A 15,616-nucleotide genomic window follows, 5' to 3' on the forward strand; every position below is an offset into this window, starting at 1 on the left:
ATAAGGAGTAAGGAAGGCTTGTGCTATACTGCTGCGGTTTGTGCGTTTTATCGTTCTTCCATTCAGTCATTTAACTGTGCTGTGAAAAAGAAGTTGAATACTTTGGAAATATGAAAGCATCTAAGTGAATTTCTTTGGCGTGCATCCTTATTCAGGATTTCTTGAAATTTCACTCACAGGTGCAAATATATTCCTTTGAATCGGTAACAGTTCAGTCTCTTCTAAATTTTCTATTAACTTCATTGACCGCCTTTTTTTCAGTATACAGTAAGAATAAGATTAGACGTAAAATAGAATTTATGATATGTCAAAAAAAAAAAAGAATGAATAACTGTTGCGTTTGTGCTGACATATGAGTCGTCGTTTCTTTTACAGAGGCAGGCAAGCCTAAAGAACTTAAGCCTGAACTTCTGGACTAATTTGATGTACTACTATTAACTACTCTAGTTTGGCAATATTTCAGCCACTTTGTCCTCCCAAATACAAAAACCCCACCTAATAAGAACCCCTTCCCTTAATTGAAGGCATAGGTGTCATAAATAAAACTCCACTAGTTTGACCTCTAGTTACGTAGTGCCTTATTGGCCTAATTGGATTCTTAGGACTTTCCAAGAAGAAGTTACCTGCGGGCTCCTTCCTTATTTTTTCGACACGCATGCCCAGGTTCCGGAACTCCCCATTCCCCTTTCTAGTTTTCCACATTATTTCTGCTCAGGGCTGCTTTTGTACCAAAATAAGGCACAAGGTGGTGGTACCGGCTAACCGGGCGTCCAATGGCTAATCTAAAATGAATAAAATTACCATAATTGATGAATTTCAGTATCTAAGAGGTGATGTCTTTAATTTTAGAAAACTTCTGGTACGGAAATAATTTTATAAATAACAAAAAAAAAGATCATTTCAAATAAACCAACAAAAAGTGGGGTGAAATTTTGACTATTTGTACTTCTCGTGACTTTTTACAACACTAGTCAAAACTAAATTAATGCTTTTAGTGTGAAACCATTTGTTATAAACTAAAATGGTTCGAGCTTCACATACAAGAATATTTTCAATTGAAACGACAATTTCTTTCTTGGATTTTGCATTTGTTTTGGTTTTACTACAATTTCTCAAAACATTGAACATTTTAAATATGAGTTACAATTTTTATAGTTCCAAATTGATTTCCTAAGTGTAATTGTCTTAAGGTTAGGCATGTCATTTAGTATGCAAATCCTTTAGAAATAGATTTCTGCAAATATTTCGCAGTATCATTCCCGACTAACACAATAATCCCTTCAAATTTTATGACATTAGGAGATTGCTCGAAAGAATTATATTACATCCAAAACACATATAAATTATTTGCAATATTTACTACATAGAAAAAACTCATAGATATGATGGAAATATACTGGGTTTGTTTGAGTTGGTCAATTTTAAACTCCCCCTTCCCTCCAACCAAAAAAAAATCTATAATCGTACAAACTTTTTTTATTTTTTTTATTTTACATACATATTGATCTTACACTAGGGGGAGCCCAAAAGCTGCTAACCTGGTTACGTAACGCATAACTTGCAAGAGTAAGAGTTTGTCGTCTTCACTCCACACTTACAAACTCTCGGAAAAATGGCTCTGTTTGGTTTTTCCATTTTTAAAAAAACAAGTTTTTTGTATATAATACTATAATAATGCACAAGCAAAAACAATTCAAAAAATACATATCTTTATAATATATCAAAAACAATTTCAAGTACACAAAAAAATTTAAAAATAAAATATATATTATTTTCTTCTTTCATCTATCACCACCACCATCACCCCCACCCACTATCTTACTCATTTTTCTCTTTCCTCCTCATTCCTCTCCCTCCCTCTTCCTTCTCCCTCTCTTTCCTCCTCCCCTTCCCCGCCATAGCCCACCTCCTCCTTCTAGCCTCCACTAGATTGGAGAGGGGAAGGAAAGGTAGGGGCAGGGTGTAACGAGAACGGGCAGAGAAAGGAAAGGAAGGAAGAGGGACGGGGAGAAGAGTGGAGGAGGGAAAGAGGGGATGGTGACGGTAGTGGGTAATAGTGGTGGATGGAATGTTAATTTTTAAAAATTATTCCAAAAATTTTTAAACTTTAAAAATACCCTAAAATATATCCAAAAACATCACTAAAAACATCTACAGTAAAAAATTTTCATATACATTGTTACAGTAAAATATTTCAAAAACACCCTAAAAAACAGCTAATAGCATTTGTAAAAATGACTTGCTAGGTTTACCATTCGTTGCACAAAGTATGAGAAGAATTCTGGTTTGTGGCAACCAAGTAGGGATGTCCTGTACTTGTAGGTCAGCAAACAGTCAATCTAATAATTGCAGAACTAATCTTACACGAATAGACACAGTCTAATGGCTCCAAAGGAAATGATGCAATATTGGGCTTGTTTGGAACCTGAGTTTTTTGGGAGTTTGTCTAAAACTTTACTGTAGTGCGCTGTAGAAGTTTTTGAAAAAATTTTGTAGAGGTTTTTGTAAGGCGAAATTTTTTTCCATTTCTTTTTTTCTTTCCTTTTCTCTTTCTCTTTCTTTTTCTTTTTCTTTTCTTTCTTCTTCTTCTTCTTCTTCCTTCCCCCTTCCCCTTCCCCTTCCCCGTTACCTCCGCCATCCCTCTCCTCCCTCTCCCCCGCCACCCCCTCAGCCCCGCCACCCCTGCAAAAGCTCCCCCTCCCTCTCCCTCTGCCCGCCACCCCTCTGCCCGCAACCCCCTTCCCCCACCCTTGCGCTGTGGTGGAGGGAGCTGAGAGGAACGACGGCAAGGTGGGAGTTGCGAAGAGGAGAGAGAACGCGTGAGGGCTTTGGGTCGCGGCCAAGGAGGAACGGCGGCACACGGTGGAGCTAGGGGGCGTGGCTCGAGCGAGAAGCGGCGGTTGGGCCGGAGTCGCGCGAGGTGGTGGTGGTTTCGTCGGCGTTGCGAGGGAGAGAAAAGGGTTGTGGTGTCGTTGGAGTCGCGCGGCCATGGGCAGCGGTGTCCGGCCGCGGAGACCGAGAAACGCGCGAGAAGAGAGAGACGTGCGGCGAGGTGGCGGCGTGCGCTGGTGATGAGGGGAGGAAATGACAATAGACAAAAGGGGAAGATGGCGGGGAAAGGCAGAGAGAAAGAGGGGAGGGGGGAGGGGGGAGGGGGAAAGAAAAAAAAAGAAAAAAGAGATTTTGGATACCAACATATCGGTCAAAAGAAGAGGGGAGGGAGAGAAAAAAAAAAAGAGGAAGGCCTGCAAAAATTGGCTGGAATAGTTACCGGTTTCGGAAGCGGTGGTGGAGGTGGTGGCCGGTTGGGTGGGGGAGGAAAAAGAAGAATAAAAGTTGAAGTGAAAGTTTTTTGTGTATTATTTTGAAGTGTGTAGGTAAAAAACTTTGATAAGTTTTTTGGGGTTCCTGTAGCAAAAGTTGTTATAAAACTAGTAGCTAAAAAACTAGGCCAAAAACTTCACTTCCAAACAAGCCCATTATTTTCAACATGGACATAAAAGATAGACTAATAAACTTTTCTTGCACTCAATTACTGAAGCATGTTTCGGGCAAACATAGAGCAAAGATTGGGAATTGACCCACTCAACCCCAACAATTTCATTTTCAGCTCCCAAAGTGCAGCAGAGAAAATGAGAGGACGCCTTACCCAGAAGAAAAAAAACCAAAAAGGAAAAAGAGAGAAAAAAATAAAATAATTAATTAAGCAAGACGCCAAGGCCCAATCAATAATCAAACTCCAGAGTACCACTTTTCCATCCGATGAATAGGTCCACTACTTATACCAACGGTCCCTGCCAGCTCCATTAGTATACCTTTTTCTAATAACAAAAGTTAATCTTGAGGGGCCCAGCCCAATAACTCCCCTTTTTGTCTATTGTCTCCTACTTAGTCAGGTCGAATTACAATAACATCCCCAGACCCAAGTACTCTGCACTTTTGTTGATGTTGATGAGGGGGGGCATTATTGGAGTAAAAGCGAAACATATGGGCCTAAATCCATCTGCCAATGTCCAATACTAAATTTCAGCAATATCTGAGGAACTTGGGGAGAGGAAGTACCACATTAGTCAGTAGTAGAGCATCTACAACAAAAGTGTTGGTAAAGTATTTAAGCTGCTGCGCCTGCCTCCATAATAAAACATCAAACATGCAGCGCAAATTGTGGTCCCTTGGATTGCAGGACTCTTACAACTAAGCCGCTCGCCAAAAGCAAATTTTGGTGCCCACCTACTTGGACAAGATGACTTGGCGTCCGACATGGCAGGTTGAGGGCTTTTATTGCAGGTATGGTATTTGTCTATATTGACCAAGTAATAATGGTTTGGAGCTGATTGATCTAATCCTTGAAGGATGCATATTATTATTACTCGGCTGTTTGTTTGTTTAAACAAATAAATTGTAATTCGATTTGTAATTTAGGGCTCGTTTGAGATTGCATTACGTTTACGAAGGAAAAAAAATGCTTTTGAGCAGTAAAAGTGTTTACAGGATATTTAATAATTAATTTTTCGTAACTTAAGTATCTTAATTTTTGATAATTTAAAGGTACTTATATCAGAAGTGTTTTTTTACAAGCCATCAAGATCTCAAATGAAACCTTAGTACGATACAATTTCCACTTTATAGGCACTCTAATTTCCACTTTCAAATTTAAACTAATAGCATTCATCATGGTAAAGCAATTGCCTTTTGGATAAACTTATGGGGTTACCTTAGATTCTGGGTGCGTGTGTTTCTTTGCGCTGTTGAAAGCATTCATCATGGTGAGAGCGGCTGCATCCATCTCTTTCACATTTCTGTATCCATTTAACTGCTTCCCCACTAAATTGAGAAAAAAAAAATAAGAGAATGGCTAAACTGATGCATACAGGTTCTAACTTGTACTCTTTTGTGCATTTATGATTTATATTACTAACATGGACACAATATTCTCAAAAAAAAAAAAAGAAAGAAAATGAAAAAACTAACGGATTCATTTGGATGTCATTATTTTTAAAAAATTAATTTTAGTGTTTTCAAACAAATTTTCTGTCGCTTTTTAACTTATAATCGTCGCATTATAAAACGTTAACAATAAATAATATAATAAAAAATTTTCAATTATAATCCTCATATGAGCGCTAGTACTTTTCTTGAGCCTTAATAAATTGTTCATCAATTATCATCATCCCTCGTTCGTCCTCATAGAAAAGGCTTATCCCTTTTGGATTTGGTCCCCAAGAAACGCTCTTTAATACACGTGTCAACCAAGACATCCAAATCATCATTCTCCACGTGGCATTGAGGTCCCACCCGATGATAGTAGTAGCAGTATTAGTCCTTGTACAAGGGGTAAATTAGGAAAGTCAAGAATAAAAGCGTAAAGCTTCATTATTATTTTTCATGTCCTACTCGATACATCAGCTCTAAAAAATGTCGGCCCTTTCAGGTTTTCGCCAACAAATGGGACATTTATTTCTCGAGATTGTCCCCCCAATCGAGCGGTCCAGATCCTCTGGAAAGATCAAACGGGCTTGGACCGTTGGATCGTTTAGTCCCGTAGTCAACGAGCTAGATGAGTCAAAAGAAACTCGGGAAGCCCGCGTGCGTATGAGCAGCAATTGCACGTGAGGGCTGCGTGTGGGTGGCGTGGGGACTGTGGTTTCTCTGAGACTCTGACTTCTGCTGGGTGGGTAGGGGCTTACGGCCGCGGAATGTAGGGCCGAAGCGGTTTTGTGGCTTGTGGGAGACTGTGTTTTCTTTTGGCATCCGTTGCAATTTGGGAGAAGCAAAATCAGATAAATGCTAATTCTAGACGCAGTTTGAGATTGCAGTATAAAAAATCACTTTTAATACAGATAATTTTAATAAAATTATTTTTAAGCTATCAAAAACTTGACGTGCTTTTAACAAATAAAACTGCTTTTAAGTTATCTTTACGTATGTGTTATGGATTGAGTATCATGTTCTGCCTTTTACCGCTATAAATGAATAAGAATTTTAAATATTAACTAAAATTACTCTCACCTTAAAAAAATTGTAGAAATTGAACTTTAAAAGTCGGCTAATTGGACAACAAAAGCATTAAACTTGACATTGCTTAGTGTTTATACCTTTTTTTTTACATGCAAAATGCAGTCATTTACGCGTATCAATTTTGAATATAGGGCGACTTTTATCTACAACAAATGAAATATATTCTTAATTTGGATTGTCCTTTTTTTGTTAAAAAAAAAATTACGTCTTTGTGAATATATTTTTTGATCATTTTTTTATTTCGTATGCATCATATTTTTATAATATATTTTTTAATAAAAATTTTAAAAAATAGCAGTACTGATGGGATACATCATTTATTGTAGCTTCATACGTTTTTATAATAGAATTTCAATGCTATAAGTGAAGTGACTAAGCACGGAAAATGTTTGTTTCAGTAGCTCCGACTGGGGGCTAACTCTGTCTTGTGTTTTGGGAGTGTGTGTCAGATGGGTGTGGACCTGTGAATGCTGGGTCAGGTGGTGGGGCTGGTGGCTCGTGTGAGGCGGAGCTCATGGGTCATAACTCATAAGGGTTCACGTGAAAGACCTTTTTTCGCTTTTCTTGGCTCCTACTACTGAGTGAGATTAGAAGAAGAAGATACTTTCTCTACTTTTCATGAGCAAGAGAAAAGGATGAATTGATGCTCGAATTGCACTCGGCCTCTCCTCCATTTAAATAGAAGCCACAAATCTTGTCTTGGCCCAATTTTAAGCCTTAAAAAAAAAATATTGTTGTAGAAAAGATGTTGGCCCAAAACATGTCACACTATGATTGGTCTCTGAGGGCCAAGTTTTCTCACATCATAATCATATCCTTGCTTTTTGAGGGCTTGATTGATTTTGCCTAAATTTTATGTGGTCATAATTTTCTGGAAAGAATGGTCAAAAATCCAAAAAACCAAATGGGTGAAATCAGAGCATATGGGACAGAAACATAGGATTCAGTTTTTCCATGTGGTCAAAAGAAGAGGTACTTGATCATGGAGGAAAGTAAAAGAAAGTGAAAATAGATTGGGTCATTGGAAGGTTGTAAAAGTCCTTTTACGAGTTGGGTCTTTGTGCGATTTCTATTTGATTCAGTATGACCATTCTTTCATGCAGACCATTCATGGGGACAACTTGGGTCCATAGGGGAAGCATTTGTGTTAATGGAATGAGTTCTTGATCGCTAGTGAAATGATTTAAAATACTTATTAGTTGAAAAGGAGATAATCATGGGCAATAAAAACTGATTTAGTGTCACCCAATCTCAAACTGTGGGGCCAAACTGAATGAAGAAAGGGAAAAAAAAAGATTAATTAAATTTTTTTAATTAATCTTTTTTTGGGGGGGGGGGGGCAGATTTAGAAAGACATCTAAAAACACAATCAAGGACAGGGAGGGAACACTGTTTGATTACTCTTAAGTAGGCCCTTAGGAGGCAGCATCATTGGTTGACTTAATGAACATGCCATCCAGAGGTTATGAATGGATTGCTTGTAAATAACCAGACCTGACATAATCATGATTTAAATTGCTAATCCTGTTCCTGTTTTGGAATGACATATCAGTCACAAATTTCGGCTGCATTGTACAGAGTTGGAATTGCGAAGAAGAAAGTCTCTCAAATCAAATGTCCCTCATGATCATTTTCAATGTAGAAAGATAGGTCACGATTTTTTTATTTTTATTTTAATTTTTTTGGGTTGATTAGGTAACTAAACATACAGTAGAGGAAACCCTTGTTCAGTAACCTGGAAATTGCATCCACTAGGCAAAATCAAACCCTTAACGGACACCAAAATGAACTAAGATAGTTGGACTGCACAACAATGGCTGCAGAGCTCCCTCACTCCCTCTTCTTCAATCGGCTCAAAGCTCCTCCATGCATGATCTGCTGTTGCTGTTGTTGCAGATGTGTCGAATGAATGGACCATTGAAATTGTTCTTGATGATTCCCCTGGCACCTTATAACCAGCCAAGAAATACAGATGACTTCCAATTGGTGCCATAGTTAGGTAAAGCCGTTGAATGGGTTCGAAGCCTTCTTCACCACCATGTTTTAGATATGTGGAAACTGGAGATGGAAATCTTTTTAGTTGTGACCCTTCAACCACGTTCCATATATTGAGTTTTCCATCGTAGAATTCAGTATGACCTTTCCATGCACTCAGGCAATCCCCAGAGCTAAACAGATGGCCATCCACTTCAGCAATTTGATTAGGTGGCACGTCCAACAGCCACATCCCCGAAACAAGGTCCCACTTGCCACTCTGTACATTGTACACCTCAGCCGAGCACCGATCTATGTAACACGATTGGACTAATCCGCCGACCACGTGGACTTTCCCTCGCCACGTCACACCTACAGATTTGTACCTCAATCTGCTCATGTTCGGCAGGGGAGTCCATTTATCGATCAGGGGATCATACACTTCAGCGGAAGCAGTGCCCCTAGCACCAGCCAGCAACATAGATCTTGTTGTCACAAACAGTGCACGCAAAATCATATCTAGGTACGCTGAGGGGTGCACAATTAGACCATTCCTCAGTGTGGATATTGTAGCAGCATACACTTGAAAGTACTTCCACATCTGTGTCTAAAATTTCATCAAATTCATATGAACTCCGTACTCTCCCTTTAAGGCATAATCTTCCTCCAATTATGTAAATTGAAGTTCCAACTGATATCATGGCAGAGCCCTTTAACACATGGTCCTCATTTAGTCCTGGAACTGAGCTAGCATAAGTCCATCTGTTGCTATAAGGGTCGTAAGACTCTAACCAATTTGTGACACTTAGATTAGGTTCTACCTCCCCTGAGCAAAACGAGGCGTAAATTCGATAACCGGAAGCAGAATTTCCCGGTGACGGTGGTGGTGTAAAAGGGAGGGAACTCATGACAGGGGCTTGAAGTGGTTTTGGGGGGGGATTGCAGTATATGGGATTAATCATATTACTGCAGTTCCATACTATTTATAAGGGAAGTGTCAGATAGCGGAATAACGCGGCGAAGACAACAATGAAGCTGTTGTTTGTCAGCATCGAATAGGAGTAAACTTATGGACGGTGTAATCATCGGATTAGATTAGAAGAATTTGGACAAAATCTTGACTAAATTCATGCTCTTCTGATGTGTCACACGTCCAAAATTGTTGTATTCCCACATCTGTTTGTATTTCTTGAGATTTAGTACTTTGGGATCAAATTCAAGGGCACTGCTTGTAAATCAGGATCATGCAAGCATCATAACATTTGCCACGATTAGAATGGAGTTGAGTTGGTTACAAAATCCAAATACTCGAATTCGATACAACCAAGAAGTCTAGTTTATTATCATTTAATTCATCCTGGTCAATTCTAAGAGTAAAAGGGTCTCTTTCCCTCTTCCTTTTCCTTCTTTTTAGTTAATACCATCATGGGATGAAAGATTGTACACATTTGGGCATGGCTTAGAGTGTGTTGCACAAAACAAATCAAGTGAAATCCAAATGAAGATGATTGCTACTAGGAAAGCTATATATATATATATAGGCGGACACACAAATTTTTTATACTAAAAAAAACTAGTGGTTTGCCGACACATTAAGTCTTACTAAAGTGCAAACTACATCTAAAATACTGTTAGTGATCAGTACAAAAATCATGCTTAGGAACATACGACCTTTTTTTTTAATTTGGAAGAAGGAACACACGACCTCAAATCATAGACAAGTCTAATCATTCCATGGTGTTCTATTCCTCTCTTTCTATCACCACTCCATTATCTCTCATTTTATTTATGCAATCAATCACGTTTAATTAGAACTTAAATAAAAGGGATAATATAAAAAACCTCCCCCAAAGCTTCTCTTAATATCACATAGCACTCCTAAAGTTTTAAAATTATCACTTAATCTCCTTTACTTTTTTTTTTATTTGTGTTAAAAACCCTAAACTACCATTTTGCTCGCTAAATAAAAATGCTCGTAAGTTACTTTGTTTGTTTCAAGAAAACCATCACCTAAAAAATAATATCTAATAGTACTACCAGGGCACAATGCTATAGTCCATAAAAGTACAAATCTGAAAAACAAAAAAGATATTTGTAAAGAAATACACTAGTACCAATTTTATTCTATATGCTCAAAATTGATTTCTTATGATCCTTATATTTTTTTTCCAACTTCTTCTCAATCCGTGTTAAATCCTTTAAATTGTACTGATCATTATAAAAATCAATTCAAAATAAACAAAAAAAAATTTTTGAGTTACATTTATTTGATATGTGAATTATGTATCAAGTGAGAGTTAATATAATCTTTTTGTAATTAATAGGGGAGGTAAGTCAAGTGATATCTTCAAAATTTTAAGAGTGCTAAATGATATTAGAAGAAACCTTAAGGGAGATTTCCTGATATTATCCATAAATAAATTGTGGAGGGCTGGAATAGTTCATTACTTAATGTTACTTAAAAGTTGGCTATAGATGCACTTTCGCATGAACCACTCTGAAAAAGTGCCTAAAAAGAAGATGGATCCAATCCATACAAAGATACACCAAATCTCACTATTACTTCTACTAATACTACTATTAGGGTCTAAATGAGCAAGAATAATTCAATTCGGCGATAGACATCATCGAGGTTTGCTTATCAAGAAACAACTAACTTTTTTAGTCGAGCTAGAACATAATAATGTCTCAATATCTCTTGTTCAAAGATCTTCTTTATCTACTTTTGGGGCGAAAAGAAATCCTAAACCAAATACTATATTGAAGTTGCAGTTCTAGATCAATATGGATATTGCTGTTGCTTAAGGGTTGAGAAAGCAAGGCATGCAACCGGGGAACCAATCAACCTTGTATTGGTGCAGCTTTGTAGAAGTAACGTAACTATCTGCTGGCTGCCCTTTTTATTATTATTTTTTGAGTCACATCTGCATGCCACTTAACTTTAATTATAGTTCCACATCATTAGAAAAGCGAAAAAAATATTTAACAGAATAAAAAAGAGCAAGAAAAACATGTCTAGGGAGTAGTTCCTGTGTACAAGCTTCATGTATGTTAACCCCAAGATTGCCCCTGATCGAGTTATGAAATAGCATTGGCTAAGGTGGATAATTTTAGGTTCAAATATTATTGAGCTATCGAATTGCGCTTTTGTTAAAATTCTGCCATCATTTTCTTTTTGGGTTTTTTTTCCCCTAAAGTAGAGAATAAGAAGTGCTTCTTAATTGCTGTATTAAACTAATATCAAATTGGACCATGCACATGATTGCATTAGCCTAAAAACCAGTTTTCATTGGGAAAAATTAAACCTTGCTTGGAATGCTAAGTTTGACCCCCAAAAAAAAAAAGAATTTTTGGACACATTTTTCAATTTCTTTCTACCTCATATACATCACACTACTATATTAACATTTTGAGAAAATCTTATATATACTGACAGTGTATACGTTATTACAGTTTGATGCACGACACTTATGCAAATTCTGAAATTTAAATTAAAATTATGTATAATATATCTAATAATAAAAATATATACAATACAGTGCGCGAAAGATTAATCATAATATTTTTATACAAAAAAACTCTAAAAACTAGCAATCCAAAGATTAAGCTTCAGTTTTCTTTGTTGCGATATGGACCAAGTGATGTAATAAATGGGCTGATTGCTTTTGGGCCTCAATTCCAATGGATTACACTAGCTTAATCTTAGTCAATGAATCGGGCTCAGCCACCAAGACTAATAGCTAGAGTCAACTACTCAAGAAATTGTTTTTTTTTTTTCCAGACTTTTGAAATTAGTGAGTTAAACCTAATCCCAAATTTAACCCCAAAAGCCAGCAACTCTTGAGGCAAACTTGGGGACTTAACTACCCAACCCCAGAGAAACGATGTGGGACTACGGGAAAGTTAGTAGGGAAGCCTCTACTAGACGTTTAAAGAAGAACCCACTTACCCCAGATACCTCCCCTGCGTCTTTGTCTTTTTTTTCCAGACTTTTGAAATTAGTGAGTTAAACCTAATCCCAAATTTAATTCCAAAAATCGGCAACTCTTGAGGCAAACTTGGGGACTTAACTACCCAACCCCCAAACCCCAGAGAAACGATGGAAGTTTTTGATGAATCCCTAGTAGCCGAATATTATATTAATTTGTTCAAGTCTTTGAAATGTCCCCCCCCCCCTCCCCTCTCCTCTCCTCTCCTCCTTTTTTTTTTTGCTTTTTTAACTTGTAAGACTTGGAGACTTTTTTAAACTAATATATATAATAAGGTTTGGTCCAGAACTGATCAACATGGACTTGGCAAGATTTAAAGAGGCCCTCCATTCTAAGTCGATTAGTTGTGATATATTACTTTTATTTCTTTTTAGTACAATGTACCAATGTGTCACTTTAATTCGCAATATTAATATTTTAAAATATATATATATAATTTTCAACCAAAAAAAAAAGAATATACGTGCTTCCAAAGATGTTTTGCTGTATATCAGTGCATTTATGTCCTGCCGAGGACAGAAGCCAATGTGCAGGAAGATGGGGTAACTATTATACCGGGGCCGTGCACATCAGAAATTGAATACATAGTTATTATTATTTTTTTTCCCTAACGATAATAGAATACATAGTTATTCAATTGGCAGTTTTTTGGTTGGTTGTCTCCTGAGTCATCTGTCTCAAATTTACTGTGTGTTTTTGTTTTTCTACCTTTTTCTTTTTTCTCAAAATTTCAGCTTCCCTTTTGCGGAAGGGCGTGTAGGAGGAAGTGGGGCTATCGACTAATAAGGGTGTGCATGTTGATCCGATAATCTAAAAATCCAGTGATCTGATTTGGATCCGATGCAAAATAACGAATATTCAGTCTCTCAGATCATCATATGTGGATCGAATCACATCTAAATCAAGAAGTTATGCGAGTCGAGTTCGGATATCATTTTTTGTGACCCATGAATATTTGATCCCATCGACCCATGAATATTTGATCCCGTCCGTATAGTATTTTTTTTAAAAATTTTAAGAATTGTTTATACATTAAATCCACTAATTTATAATTATTTTACCTCTTGTTTCTTATTTTGATATCGATATCATCTTTCAAAATAAACTTTCTTTGCATATGATGTTAAGTTTTTAAACATATTGTTGTGTAATCTGTGGATAAAGAAATTGTAGACGAAATATTTAATATTATTTGTTTGAATCGAAATAAGAAAAAAAATATAAAAGTTACTTTATATTGCAACAAAACAGAATTATTGATTAATTTTGACTAAAAAGTTCAGCAAATTAGGCACATGATATTTTTGAAACTCTAATGCATCTAAATTTCATTTTACTTTTTGGATTTATATTTTTTTCAAAAAAAATTAAAATCAGATACGAATCGAATATCTAATTGACCCGACTGCATATTGCAGATATGTGTAGATATTCGCATTAGCGGAGGATCCGAATATGGATCACAAAATGACTGATCCGCTTTTGCGAATCGAGTCAACATATCATTGATATCAATGCGTGCGTGAACACCCCCAACCGCTAACCAGGGTAATCAAGGCCCAAGGGAAAGGGGACCAAAAATCGGGCAAAAGAGAATTTATTGAGTATCTGCAAAGTCCAAACTGGCTACTGCAACTAGACATTGGGGAGAAGCATTGAAATCTACAACTCTGAACGCATTTTACACTACTACCTTTTGTCGGAGACAAACGAGTTTACGGGGAAAAAGGGTTTCTGATTTGATGCATCACCAGCGAGATTCCTCGCCGATTATTTCACGTGATTAACTCCAGGCCGTAAATAAATATTAATGAATTTTGAGCTATATTTCTTCACAATGGACTTGAGCAAGAATCAGTCGACCTCAAGAAATTGCTACCGGGAAAGTCTTTGACGACGAAAAGTTATTATTTTCAAAGCGAAAGACAAAAAATCTATTTATTAAAATATGAGCAATGTTTTAAATGATTTTTTAAATATTTTAATTATATATATAATTTTCAACAATGTATGACTACATTACATTAATATATGTGCTTCCAACCAAACATGTTTTGTTGTATATCAGTGCATTTATATCCTGCCAAGGACAGAAAGCCAATGTGTAGGAAGATGAGGAAAATATTATACCAGGGCCCGGGGCATCAGAAATTGAATTCATAGTCAATCTTCCTCAGTTGGCTTTTATGGTTTTTTCTTTTACTACTTTTTTGTTTATTACAAAATTTCACCTTCACTTTTGCAGATGGGGATGTAGGAGGAAGTGGGACTAACCACTATTATAGGGGTGTGCAGATGATCCGAAAGAACCTGAGACAGCGGATATCCGATCCGCCAAATCACGTCCGTATCAAGAAGTTATGCAGATCAAATTTGGATATCATTTTTTGTGACCCACGAATATCAAAGTATCTTTTACATTTTTAGAATACATTAAATCCACTAATTTATAATAACTTTATCTTTTGTTTCTTATTTTCATATCTTTGTCCTCTTTCATAATAGACTTTTTTTTGCATATGATGTTAAGTTTTTAAACATATTGTCATGTAATTTGTGGATAAAAAAGTGTAGATTAAATATTTAATATTTTATTTATTTGGATCAAAATAAGAAAAAAATATGATGAAATACATGATTTTTTTAAAATTCTAATGCATTTAAATTTCTTTTTGTCTCTGGGATTTGTAGTTTTTTTTTTTAAATGTTAAAAATCGCATACGGATTGATTGAGCATCGAATCTGATTAATTCGATCCGCAGAATGCAGATATCTGGATGTCGAATATCCGCACTAGCGGATCCGAAAAATCACTGATCTGTTTTTGCAGATTGAGTCAACATTTTGGTTCACACCCGTAACCACTAACCAGGGTAACGAAATCAAGGTACTGGGAATAGGGCTAAGGGAGAGGGGACCAAAATTCAGGCAAAAGAGAATTTATTGAGAATCTGCAAAGTCCGAACTGGCTACTGCAATGAGAAGAAGTACTGAAATCTACAATTCTGAACCCATTTTACCACACCATCTTTTGTTGGAGACAAATGAGTTTAGAGGGAAAAAGGGTTTCTGATTTGATGGATCACGAAGGAGATTCCTCGCCGATTGTTTCACATGATACTCTCTACTCGAGGCCGTAAATAGGAATTTCACATGAATTTTGGCTGGTTGTATTAATTTGATTAGTAGTACTTTGCACTCCACTTTACGTGCGTGATAATTAGTTACCAAAACAGCCAAGCTCTTGGCTTAGCAAGTAATCTGGTTTTCATAGGATAGGAGTGAAACTTACTTGAGGAACTATTTAGCTTTTTTTTTTTCTTTTTCAATAGGGTAGGAGTGAAAGTTAAGAAGCGGGGAAGGAAGAATAGAGATTTGAAGTTTGAGCCTCTAATTTTTAGGATCTCAATTTTAATCACTAGATCAGAACCTTCTTAGTACTTGATAAACTATTTAATTATGTGCGGAGATTACTTTATTGTTTAAGAAGCATAAATTTTTTGTTATAGTGTACACATTCACAATTTATAATTAATGTAGTTTTCATTAAGTCAACATACACAAAAATTACTTGAGAAACTATTTAGTTATGTAACAAGATTAATTTAATGTTTAAAAACCATAATTTTTGTTGT

At 36.4% G+C, this 15,616-nt stretch overlaps 1 pseudogene; it reads right to left on the reverse strand.

Annotated features, from left to right (window-relative positions):
* Positions 1-7,741: 7,741 nt before the first annotated feature.
* LOC113728551 (uncharacterized) lies at positions 7,742-8,930 on the reverse strand (annotated as a pseudogene).
* Between the last annotated feature and the right edge of the window lie 6,686 nt (positions 8,931-15,616).

Source organism: Coffea arabica, chromosome 2e (genome assembly GCF_036785885.1).
Source record: "Coffea arabica cultivar ET-39 chromosome 2e, Coffea Arabica ET-39 HiFi, whole genome shotgun sequence".
Lineage (NCBI taxonomy): Eukaryota > Viridiplantae > Streptophyta > Magnoliopsida > Gentianales > Rubiaceae > Coffea > Coffea arabica.